Source organism: Botryllus schlosseri, chromosome 12 (genome assembly GCF_051294905.1).
Source record: "Botryllus schlosseri isolate E-star chromosome 12, Bs_hap1, whole genome shotgun sequence".
Classification (NCBI taxonomy): Eukaryota; Metazoa; Chordata; class Ascidiacea; order Stolidobranchia; family Styelidae; genus Botryllus; species Botryllus schlosseri.
This window is the reverse complement of record NC_137247.1, coordinates 104,550-116,683: the sequence shown is the minus strand read 5'-3', so window position 1 is coordinate 116,683 and position 12,134 is coordinate 104,550.

The following is a 12,134-nucleotide window of genomic DNA, read 5'->3' as shown; positions in this document are numbered from 1 at the left end:
TTATCCTTTAACAATTAACATGGCAACGAAATTGCAAAAAAATTGAAGTCCGAAAAAATTTTCGAAAACTTTTAAAAAAAATTCTCGGCCAAACACCCCCCACGACTAGGCTCACACGAAATCTGGGACCGATCCGAGCAAGAATAGCCGGTTTGCCATAGGGCTGCGTGTTTTGGGGTAGGCGAGACGCGGCAAAGTTGCGGCAGTTATGTCGCCCACGTTAAAGTATAGGCGAGCTCGAAAATTTTCAAAGTCAAAACTCCCCTTTGAAATGCAAGGGCCACGTTAAAAGGTCTGCTCCCGCCAGGCAGGTCGAAAGGCCCCCGTGCTACAGCATAGTTATTAGAGTCATTAGCTTTTAGCTTCATTAGCTTTTCATTAGCGAACTTTTCATTAGCTTACTTTTTCATTAGCTTTCCATTAGCTTCATTAGCTTTTCATTAGCTTACTTTTCATTAGCTTACTTTTTCATTAGCTTAATTAGCTTTTCATTAGCTTAATTAGCTTTTCATTAGCTGAATTAGCTTTTCATTAGCTTAGTTAGCTTTTCATCAGCTTACTTTTCAATAGCTTACTTTTTCATTAGCTTAATTAGCTTTTCATTAGCTTAATTAGCTTTTCATTAGCTTTTCATTAGCTTAATTAGCTTTTCATTAGCTTAATTAGCTTTTCATTAGCTTAATTAGCTGCATTAGCTTTTCATTAGCTTGCATGTACAAAATAAAGGCACCCCTCATGACAAGTCGCCACGAGTCTCATGACAAGTCGCCACGAGTCTCATGACAAGTCGCCACGAGTCTCATGACAAGTCGCCACGAGTCTCATGACAAGTCGCCACGAGTCTTATGAACAGTCGCCACGAGTCTCATGACAAGTCGCCACGAGTCTCATGACAAGTCGCCACGAGTCTCATGACAAGTCGCCACGAGTCTCATGACAAGTCGCCACGAGTCTCATGACAAGTCGCCACAAGTCATGACAAGACAAGTCAAGTCAAGTCAAGTCACTACAAGTCAAGTCACCAGAAGTCAAGTCACCACAAGTCAAGTCACCACAAGTCAAGTAAAGTCAGCACAAGTCACCACAAGTCCAGTCAAGTCAAGTCAAGTCAAGTCAAGTCAAGTCAAGTCAAGTCAAGTCTCATGACAAGTCAAGTCAAGTCAAGTCAAGTCAAGTCAAGTCAAGTCAAGTCAAGTCAAGTCAAGTCAAGTCTCATGACAAGTCGCCACGAGTCTCATGACAAGTCGCCACGAGTCTCATGACAAGTCGCCACGAGTCTCATGACAAGTCGCCACGAGTCTCATGACAAGTCGCCACGAGTCTCATGACAAGTCGCCACGAGTCTCATGACAAGTCGCCACGAGTCTCATGACAAGTCGCCACGAGTCTCATGACAAGTCGCCACGAGTCTCATGACAAGTCGCCACGAGTCTCATGACAAGTCGCCACGAGTCTCATGACAAGTCGCCACGAGTCTCATGACAAGTAACCACGAGTCTCATGACAAGTCGCCACGAGTCTCATGACAAGTCGCCACGAGTCTCATGACAAGTCGCCACGAGTCTCATGACAAGTCGCCACGAGTCTCATGACAAGTCGCCACGAGTCTCATGACAAGTCGCCACGAGTCTCATGACAAGTCGCCACGAGTCTCATGACAAGTCGCCACGAGTCTCATGACAAGTCGCCACGAGTCTCATGACAAGTCGCCACGAGTCTCATGACAAGTCGCCACGAGTCTCATGACAAGTCGCCACGAGTCTCATGACAAGTCGCCACGAGTCTCATGACAAGTCGCCACGAGTCTCATGACAAGTCGCCACGAGTCTCATGACAAGTCGCCACGAGTCTCATGACAAGTCGCCACGAGTCTTATGAACAGTCGCCACGAGTCTCATGACAAGTCGCCACGAGTCTCATGACAAGTCGCCACGAGTCTCATGACAAGTCGCCACGAGTCTCATGACAAGTCGCCACGAGTCTCATGACAAGTCGCCACAAGTCATGACAAGACAAGTCAAGTCAAGTCAAGTCACTACAAGTCAAGTCACCACAAGTCAAGTCACCACAAGTCAAGTCACCACAAGTCAAGTAAAGTCAGCACAAGTCACCACAAGTCCAGTCAAGTCAAGTCAAGTCAAGTCAAGTCAAGTCAAGTCAAGTCAAGTCTCATGACAAGTCAAGTCAAGTCAAGTCAAGTCAAGTCAAGTCAAGTCAAGTCAAGTCAAGTCAAGTCTCATGACAAGTCGCCACGAGTCTCATGACAAGTCGCCACGAGTCTCATGACAAGTCGCCACGAGTCTCATGACAAGTCGCCACGAGTCTCATGACAAGTCGCCACGAGTCTCATGACAAGTCGCCACGAGTCTCATGACAAGTCGCCACGAGTCTCATGACAAGTCGCCACGAGTCTCATGACAAGTCGCCACGAGTCTCATGACAAGTCGCCACGAGTCTCATGACAAGTCGCCACGAGTCTCATGACAAGTCGCCACGAGTCTCATGACAAGTCGCCACGAGTCTCATGACAAGTCGCCACGAGTCTCATGACAAGTCGCCACGAGTCTCATGACAAGTCGCCACGAGTCTCATGACAAGTCGCCACGAGTCTCATGACAAGTCGCCACAAGTCATGACAAGACAAGTCAAGTCAAGTCAAGTCACTACAAGTCAAGTCACCACAAGTCAAGTCACCACAAGTCAAGTCACCACAAGTCAAGTAAAGTCACCACAAGTCACCACAAGTCCAGTCAAGTCAAGTCAAGTCAAGTCATGTCAAGTCAAGTCAAGTCAAGTCAAGTCTCATGACAAGTCAAGTCAAGTCAAGTCAAGTCAAGTCAAGTCAAGTCAAGTCTCATGACAAGTCAAGTCAAGTCAAGTCAAGTCAAGTCAAGTCAAGTCAAGTCAAGTCAAGTCAAGTCAAGTCAAGTCTCATGACAAGTCGCCACGAGTCTCATGACAAGTCGCCACGAGTCTCATGACAAGTCGCCACGAGTATCATGACAAGTCGCCACGAGTCTCATGACAAGTCGCCACGAGTCTCATGACAAGTCGCCACGAGTCTCATGACAAGTCGCCACGAGTCTCATGACAAGTCGCCACGAGTCTCATGACAAGTCGCCACGAGTCTCATGACAAGTCGCCACGGGTCTCATGACAAGTCGCCACGAGTCTCATGACAAGTCGCCACGGGTCTCATGACAAGTCGCCACGAGTCTCATGACAAGTCGCCACGAGTCTCATGACAAGTCGCCACGAGTCTCATGACAAGTCGCCACGAGTCTCATGACAAGTCGCCACGAGTCTCATGACAAGTCGCCACGAGTCTCATGACAAGTCGCCACGAGTCTCATGACAAGTCGCCACGGGTCTCATGACAAGTCGCCACGAGTCTCATGACAAGTCGCCACGGGTCTCATGACAAGTCGCCACGAGTCTCATGACAAGTCGCCACGAGTCTCATGACAAGTCGCCACGAGTCTCATGACAAGTCGCCACGAGTCTCATGACAAGTCGCCACGAGTCTCATGACAAGTCGCCACGAGTCTCATGACAAGTCGCCACGAGTCTCATGACAAGTCGCCACGAGTCTCATGACAAGTCGCCACGAGTCTCATGACAAATCGCCACGAGTCTCATGACAAGTCGCCACGAGTCTCATGACAAGTCGCCACGAGTCTCATGACAAGTCGCCACGAGTCTCATGACATGTCGCCACGAGTCTCATGACAAATCGCCACGAGTCTCATGACAAGTCGCCACGAGTCTCATGACAAGTCGCCACGAGTCTCATGACAAGTCGCCACGAGTCTCATGACAAGTCGCCACGAGTCTCATGACAAGTCGCCACGAGTCTCATGACAAGTCGCCACGAGTCTCATAACAAGTCGCCACGAGTCTCATGACAAGTCGCCACGAGTCTCATGACAAGTCGCCACGAGTCTTATGAACAGTCGCCACGAGTCTCATGACAAGTCGCCACGAGTCTCATGACAAGTCGCCACGAGTCTCATGACAAGTCGCCACGAGTCTCATGACAAGTCGCGACGAGTCTCATGACAAGTCGCCACAAGTCATGACAAGACAAGTCAAGCCAAGTCAAGTCACTACAAGTCAAGTCACCACAAGTCAAGTCACCACAAGTCAAGTCACCACAAGTCAAGTCACCACAAGTCAAGTAAAGTCAGCACAAGTCACCACAAGTCCAGTCAAGTCAAGTCAAGTCAAGTCAAGTCAAGTCATGAGAGTCATGAGTGACTTGACTTGACTTGACTTGTCTTGTCATGACTTGTGGCGACTTGTCATGAGACTCGTGGCGACTTGTCATGAGACTCGTGGCGACTTGTCATGAGACTCGTGGCGACTTGTCATGAGACTCGTGGCGACTTGTCATGAGACTCGTGGCGACTTGTCATGAGACTCGTGGCGACTTGTCATGAGACTCGTGGCGACTTGTCATGAGACTCGTGGCGACTTGTCATGAGACTCGTGGCGACTTGTCATGAGACTCGTGGCGACTTGTCATGAGACTCGTGGCGACTTGTCATGAGACTCGTGGCGACTTGTCATGAGACTCGTGGCGACTTGTCATGAGAATCGTGGCGACTTGTCATGAGACTCGTGGCGACTTGTCATGAGACTCGTGGCGACTTGTCATGAGACTCGTGGCGACTTGTCATGAGACTCGTGGCGACTTGTCATGAGACTCGTGGCGACTTGTCGTGAGACTCGTGGCGACTTGTCATGAGACTCGTGGCGACTTGTCATGAGACTCGTGGCGACTTGTCATGAGACTCGTGGCGACTTGTCATGAGACTCGTGGCGACTTGTCATGAGACTCGTGGCGACTTGTCATGAGACTCGTGGCGACTTGTCATGAGACTCGTGGCGACTTGTCATGAGACTTGACTTGACTTGACTTGACTTGACTTGACTTGACTTGACTTGACTTGACTTGACTTGACTTGTCATGAGACTTGACTTGACTTGACTTGACTTGACTTGACTTGACTTGACTTGACTTGTCATGAGACTTGACTTGACTTGACTTGACTTGACATGACTTGACTTGACTTGACTTGACTGGACTTGTGGTGACTTGTGGTGACTTTACTTGACTTGTGGTGACTTGACTTGTGGTGACTTGACTTGTGGTGACTTGACTTGTAGTGACTTGACTTGACTTGACTTGTCTTGTCATGACTTGTGGCGACTTGTCATGAGACTCGTGGCGACTTGTCATGAGACTCGTGGCGACTTGTCATGAGACTCGTGGCGACTTGTCATGAGACTCGTGGCGACTTGTCATGAGACTCGTGGCGACTTGTCATGAGACTCGTGGCGACTTGTAATGAGACTCGTGGCGACTTGTCATGAGACTCGTGGCGACTTGTCATGAGACTCGTGGCGACTTGTCATGAGACTCGTGGCGACTTGTCATGAGACTCGTGGCGACTTGTCATGAGACTCGTGGCGACTTGTCATGAGACTCGTGGCGACTTGTCATGAGACTCGTGGCGACTTGTCATGAGACTCGTGGCGACTTGTCATGAGACTCGTGGCGACTTGTCATGAGACTCGTGGCGACTTGTCATGAGACTCGTGGCGACTTGTCATGAGACTCGTGGCGACTTGTCATGAGACTCGTGGCGACTTGTCATGAGACTCTTGGCGACTTGTCATGAGACTCGTGGCGACTTGTCATGAGACTCGTGGCGACTTGTCATGAGACTCGTGGCGACTTGTCATGAGACTCGTGGCGACTTGTCATGAGACTCTTGGCGACTTGTCATGAGACTCGTGGCGACTTGTCATGAGACTCGTGGCGACTTGTCATGAGACTCGTGGCGACTTGTCATGAGACTCGTGGCGACTTGTCATGAGACTCGCGGCGACTTGTCATGAGACTCGTGGCGACTTGTCATGAGACTCGTGGCGACTTGTCATGAGACTCGTGGCGACTTGTCATGAGACTCGTGGCGACTTGTCATTAGACTCGTGGCGACTTGTCATGAGACTCGTGGCGACTTGTCATGAGACTCGTGGCGACTTGTCATGAGACTCGTGGCGACTTGTCATGAGACTCGTGGCGACTTGTCATGAGACTCGTGGCGACTTGTCATGAGACTCGTGGCGACTTGTCATGAGACTCGTGGCGACTTGTCATGAGACTCGTGGCGACTTGTCATGAGACTCGTGGCGACTTGTCATGAGACTCGTGGCGACTTGTCATGAGACTCGTGGCGACTAGTCATGAGACTCGTGGCGACTTGTCATGAGACACGTGGCGACTTGTCATGAGACTCGTGGCGACTTGTCATGAGACTCGTGGCGACTTGTCATGAGACTCGTGGCGACTTGTCATGAGACTCGTGGCGACTTGTCATGAGACTCGTGGCGACTTGTCATGAGACTCGTGGCGACTTGTCATGAGACTCGTGGCGACTTGTCATGAGACTCTTGGCGACTTGTCATGAGACTCGTGGCGACTTGTCATGAGACTCGTGGCGACTTGTCATGAGACTCGTGGCGACTTGTCATGAGACTCGTGGCGACTTGTCATGAGACTCGTGGCGACTTGTCATGAGACTCGTGGCGACTTGTCATGAGACTCGTGGCGACTTGTCATGAGACTCGTGGCGACTTGTCATGAGACTCGTGGCGACTTGTCATGAGACTCGTGGCGACTTGTCATGAGACTCGTGGCGACTTGTCATGAGACTCGTGGCGACTTGTCATGAGACTCGTGGCGACTTGTCATGAGACTCGTGGCGACTTGTCATGAGACTCGTGGCGACTTGTCATGAGACTCGTGGCGACTTGTCATGAGACTCGTGGCGACTTGTTATGAGACTCGTGACGACTTGTCATGAGACTCGTGGCGACTTGTCATGAGACTTGACTTGACTTGACTTGACTTGACTTGACTTGACTTGACTTGACTTGACTTGACTTGTCATGAGACTTGACTTGACTTGACTTGACTTGACTTGACTTGACTTGACTTGTCATGAGACTTGACTTGACTTGACTTGACTTGACTTGACTTGACTTGACTTGACTGGACTTGTGGTGACTTGTGGTGACTTTACTTGACTTGTGGTGACTTGACTTGTGGTGACTTGACTTGTGGCGACTTGACTTGTAGTGACTTGACTTGACTTGACTTGTCTTGTCATGACTTGTGGCGACTTGTCATGAGACTCGTGGCGACTTGTCATGAGACTCGTGGCGACTTGTCATGAGACTCGTGGCGACTTGTCATGAGACTCGTGGCGACTTGTCATGAGACTCGTGGCGACTTGTCATGAGACTCGTGGCGACTTGTCATGAGACTCGTGGCGACTTGTCATGAGACTCGTGGCGACTTGTCATGAGACTCGTGGCGACTTGTCATGAGACTCGTGGCGACTTGTCATGAGACTCGTGGCGACTTGTCATGAGATTCGTGGCGACTTGTCATGAGACTCGTGGCGACTTGTCATGAGACTCGCGGGGACTTGTCATGAGACTCGTGGCGACTTGTCATGAGAATCGTGGCGACTTGTCATGAGACTCGTGGCGACTTGTCATGAGACTCGTGGCGACTTGTCATGAGACTCGTGGCGACTTGTCATGAGACTCGTGGCGACTTGTCGTGAGACTCGTGGCGACTTGTCGTGAGACTCGTGGCGACTTGTCATGAGACTCGTGGCGACTTGTCATGAGACTCGTGGCGACTTGTCATGAGACTCGTGGCGACTTGTCATGAGACTCGTGGCGACTTGTCATGAGACTCGTGGCGACTTGTCATGAGACTCGTGGCGACTTGTCATGAGACTCGTGGCGACTTGTCATGAGACTCGTGACGACTTGTCATGAGACTCGTGGCGACTTGTCATGAGACTTGACTTGACTTGACTTGACTTGACTTGACTTGACTTGACTTGACTTGACTTGACTTGACTTGTCATGAGACTTGACTTGACTTGACTTGACTTGACTTGACTTGACTTGACTTGTCATGAGACTTGACTTGACTTGACTTGACTTGACTTGACTTGACTTGACTTGACTGGACTTGTGGTGACTTGTGGTGACTTTACTTGACTTGTGGTGACTTGACTTGTGGTGACTTGACTTGTGGTGACTTGACTTGTAGTGACTTGACTTGACTTGACTTGTCTTGTCATGACTTGTGGCGACTTGTCATGAGACTCGTGGCGACTTGTCGTGAGACTCGTGGCGACTTGTCATGAGACTCGTGGCGACTTGTCATGAGACTCGTGGCGACTTGTCGTGAGACTCGTGGCGACTTGTCGTGAGACTCGTGGCGACTTGTCGTGAGACTCGTGGCGACTTGTCATGAGACTCGTGGCGACTTGTCATGAGACTCGTGGCGACTTGTCGTGAGACTCGTGGCGACTTGTCATGAGACTCGTGGCGACTTGTCATGAGACTCGTGGCGACTTGTCATGAGACTCGTGGCGACTTGTCATGAGACTCGTGGCGACTTGTCATGAGACTCGTGGCGACTTGTCATGAGACCCGTGGCGACTTGTCATGAGACTCGTGGCGACTTGTCATGAGACTCGTGGCGACTTGTCATGAGACTCGTGGCGACTTGTCATGCGATCCGTGGCGACTTGTCATGAGACTCGTGGCGACTTGTCATGAGACTCGTGGCGACTTGTCATGAGACTCGTGGCGACTTGTCATGAGACTCGTGGCGACTTGTCATGAGACTTGACTTGACTTGACTTGACTTGACTTGACTTGACTTGACTTGACTTGACTTGACTTGACTTGACTTGACTTGACTTGACTTGACTTGACTTGACTTGTCATGAGACTTGACTTGACTTGACTTGACTTGACTTGACTTGACTTGACTTGACTTGTCATGAGACTTGACTTGACTTGACTTGACTTGACATGACTTGACTTGACTTGACTTGACTGGACTTGTGGTGACTTGTGGTGACTTTACTTGACTTGTGGTGACTTGACTTGTGGTGACTTGACTTGTGGTGACTTGACTTGTAGTGACTTGACTTGACTTGACTTGTCTTGTCATGACTTGTGGCGACTTGTCATGAGACTCGTGGCGACTTGTCATGAGACTCGTGGCGACTTGTCATGAGACTCGTGGCGACTTGTCATGAGACTCGTGGCGACTTGTCATGAGACTCGTGGCGACTTGTCATGAGACTCGTGGCGACTTGTCATGAGACTCGTGGCGACTTGTCATGAGACTCGTGGCGACTTGTCATGAGACTCGTGGCGACTTGTCATGAGACTCGTGGCGACTTGTCATGAGACTCGTGGCGACTTGTCATGAGACTCGTGGCGACTTGTCATGAGACTCGTGGCGACTTGTCATGAGACTCGTGGCGACTTGTCATGAGACTCGTGGCGACTTGTCATGAGACTCGTGGCGACTTGTCATGAGACTCGTGGCGACTTGTCATGAGACTCGTGGCGACTTGTCATGAGACTCGTGGCGACTTGTCATGAGACTCGTGGCGACTTGTCATGAGACTCGTGGCGACTTGTCATGAGACTCGTGGCGACTTGTCATGAGACTCGTGGCGACTTGTCATGAGACTCGTGGCGACTTGTCATGAGACTCGTGGCGACTTGTCATGAGATTCGTGGCGACTTGTCATGAGACTCGTGGCGACTTGTCATGAGACTCGCGGGGACTTGTCATGAGACTCGTGGCGACTTGTCATGAGAATCGTGGCGACTTGTCATGAGACTCGTGGCGACTTGTCATGAGACTCGTGGCGACTTGTCATGAGACTCGTGGCGACTTGTCATGAGACTCGTGGCGACTTGTCGTGAGACTCGTGGCGACTTGTCGTGAGACTCGTGGCGACTTGTCATGAGACTCGTGGCGACTTGTCATGAGACTCGTGGCGACTTGTCATGAGACTCGTGGCGACTTGTCATGAGACTCGTGGCGACTTGTCATGAGACTCGTGGCGACTTGTCATGAGACTCGTGGCGACTTGTCATGAGACTCGTGGCGACTTGTCATGAGACTCGTGACGACTTGTCATGAGACTCGTGGCGACTTGTCATGAGACTTGACTTGACTTGACTTGACTTGACTTGACTTGACTTGACTTGACTTGACTTGACTTGACTTGTCATGAGACTTGACTTGACTTGACTTGACTTGACTTGACTTGACTTGACTTGTCATGAGACTTGACTTGACTTGACTTGACTTGACTTGACTTGACTTGACTTGACTGGACTTGTGGTGACTTGTGGTGACTTTACTTGACTTGTGGTGACTTGACTTGTGGTGACTTGACTTGTGGTGACTTGACTTGTAGTGACTTGACTTGACTTGACTTGTCTTGTCATGACTTGTGGCGACTTGTCATGAGACTCGTGGCGACTTGTCGTGAGACTCGTGGCGACTTGTCATGAGACTCGTGGCGACTTGTCATGAGACTCGTGGCGACTTGTCGTGAGACTCGTGGCGACTTGTCGTGAGACTCGTGGCGACTTGTCGTGAGACTCGTGGCGACTTGTCATGAGACTCGTGGCGACTTGTCATGAGACTCGTGGCGACTTGTCGTGAGACTCGTGGCGACTTGTCATGAGACTCGTGGCGACTTGTCATGAGACTCGTGGCGACTTGTCATGAGACTCGTGGCGACTTGTCATGAGACTCGTGGCGACTTGTCATGAGACTCGTGGCGACTTGTCATGAGACCCGTGGCGACTTGTCATGAGACTCGTGGCGACTTGTCATGAGACTCGTGGCGACTTGTCATGAGACTCGTGGCGACTTGTCATGCGATCCGTGGCGACTTGTCATGAGACTCGTGGCGACTTGTCATGAGACTCGTGGCGACTTGTCATGAGACTCGTGGCGACTTGTCATGAGACTCGTGGCGACTTGTCATGAGACTTGACTTGACTTGACTTGACTTGACTTGACTTGACTTGACTTGACTTGACTTGACTTGACTTGACTTGACTTGACTTGACTTGACTTGACTTGACTTGTCATGAGACTTGACTTGACTTGACTTGACTTGACTTGACTTGACTTGACTTGACTTGACTTGTCATGAGACTTGACTTGACTTGACTTGACTTGACATGACTTGACTTGACTTGACTTGACTGGACTTGTGGTGACTTGTGGTGACTTTACTTGACTTGTGGTGACTTGACTTGTGGTGACTTGACTTGTGGTGACTTGACTTGTAGTGACTTGACTTGACTTGACTTGTCTTGTCATGACTTGTGGCGACTTGTCATGAGACTCGTGGCGACTTGTCATGAGACTCGTGGCGACTTGTCATGAGACTCGTGGCGACTTGTCATGAGACTCGTGGCGACTTGTCATGAGACTCGTGGCGACTTGTCATGAGACTCGTGGCGACTTGTCATGAGACTCGTGGCGACTTGTCATGAGACTCGTGGCGACTTGTCATGAGACTCGTGGCGACTTGTCATGAGACTCGTGGCGACTTGTCATGAGACTCGTGGCGACTTGTCATGAGACTCGTGGCGATTTGTCATGAGACTCGTGGCGACTTGTCATGAGACTCGTGGCGACTTGTCATGAGACTCGTGGCGACTTGTCATGAGACTCGTGGCGACTTGTCATGAGACTCGTGGCGACTTGTCATGAGACTCGTGGCGACTTGTCATGAGACTCGTGGCGACTTGTCATGAGACTCGTGGCGACTTGTCATGAGACTCGTGGCGACTTGTCATGAGACTCTTGGCGACTTGTCATGAGACTCGTGGCGACTTGTCATGAGACTCGTGGCGACTTGTCATGAGACTCGTGGCGACTTGTCATGAGACTCGTGGCGACTTGTCATGAGACTCGTGGCGACTTGTCATGAGACTCGTGGCGACTTGTCATGAGACTCGTGGCGACTTGTCATGAGACTCGTGGCGACTTGTCATGAGACTCGTGGCGACTTGTCATGAGACTCGTGGCGACTTGTCATGAGACTCGTGACGACTTGTCATGAGACTCGTGGCGACTTGTCATGAGACTTGACTTGACTTGACTTGACTTGACTTGACTTGACTTGACTTGACTTGACTTGTCATGAGACTTGACTTGACTTGACTTGACTTGACTTGACTTGACTTGACTTGTCATGAGACTT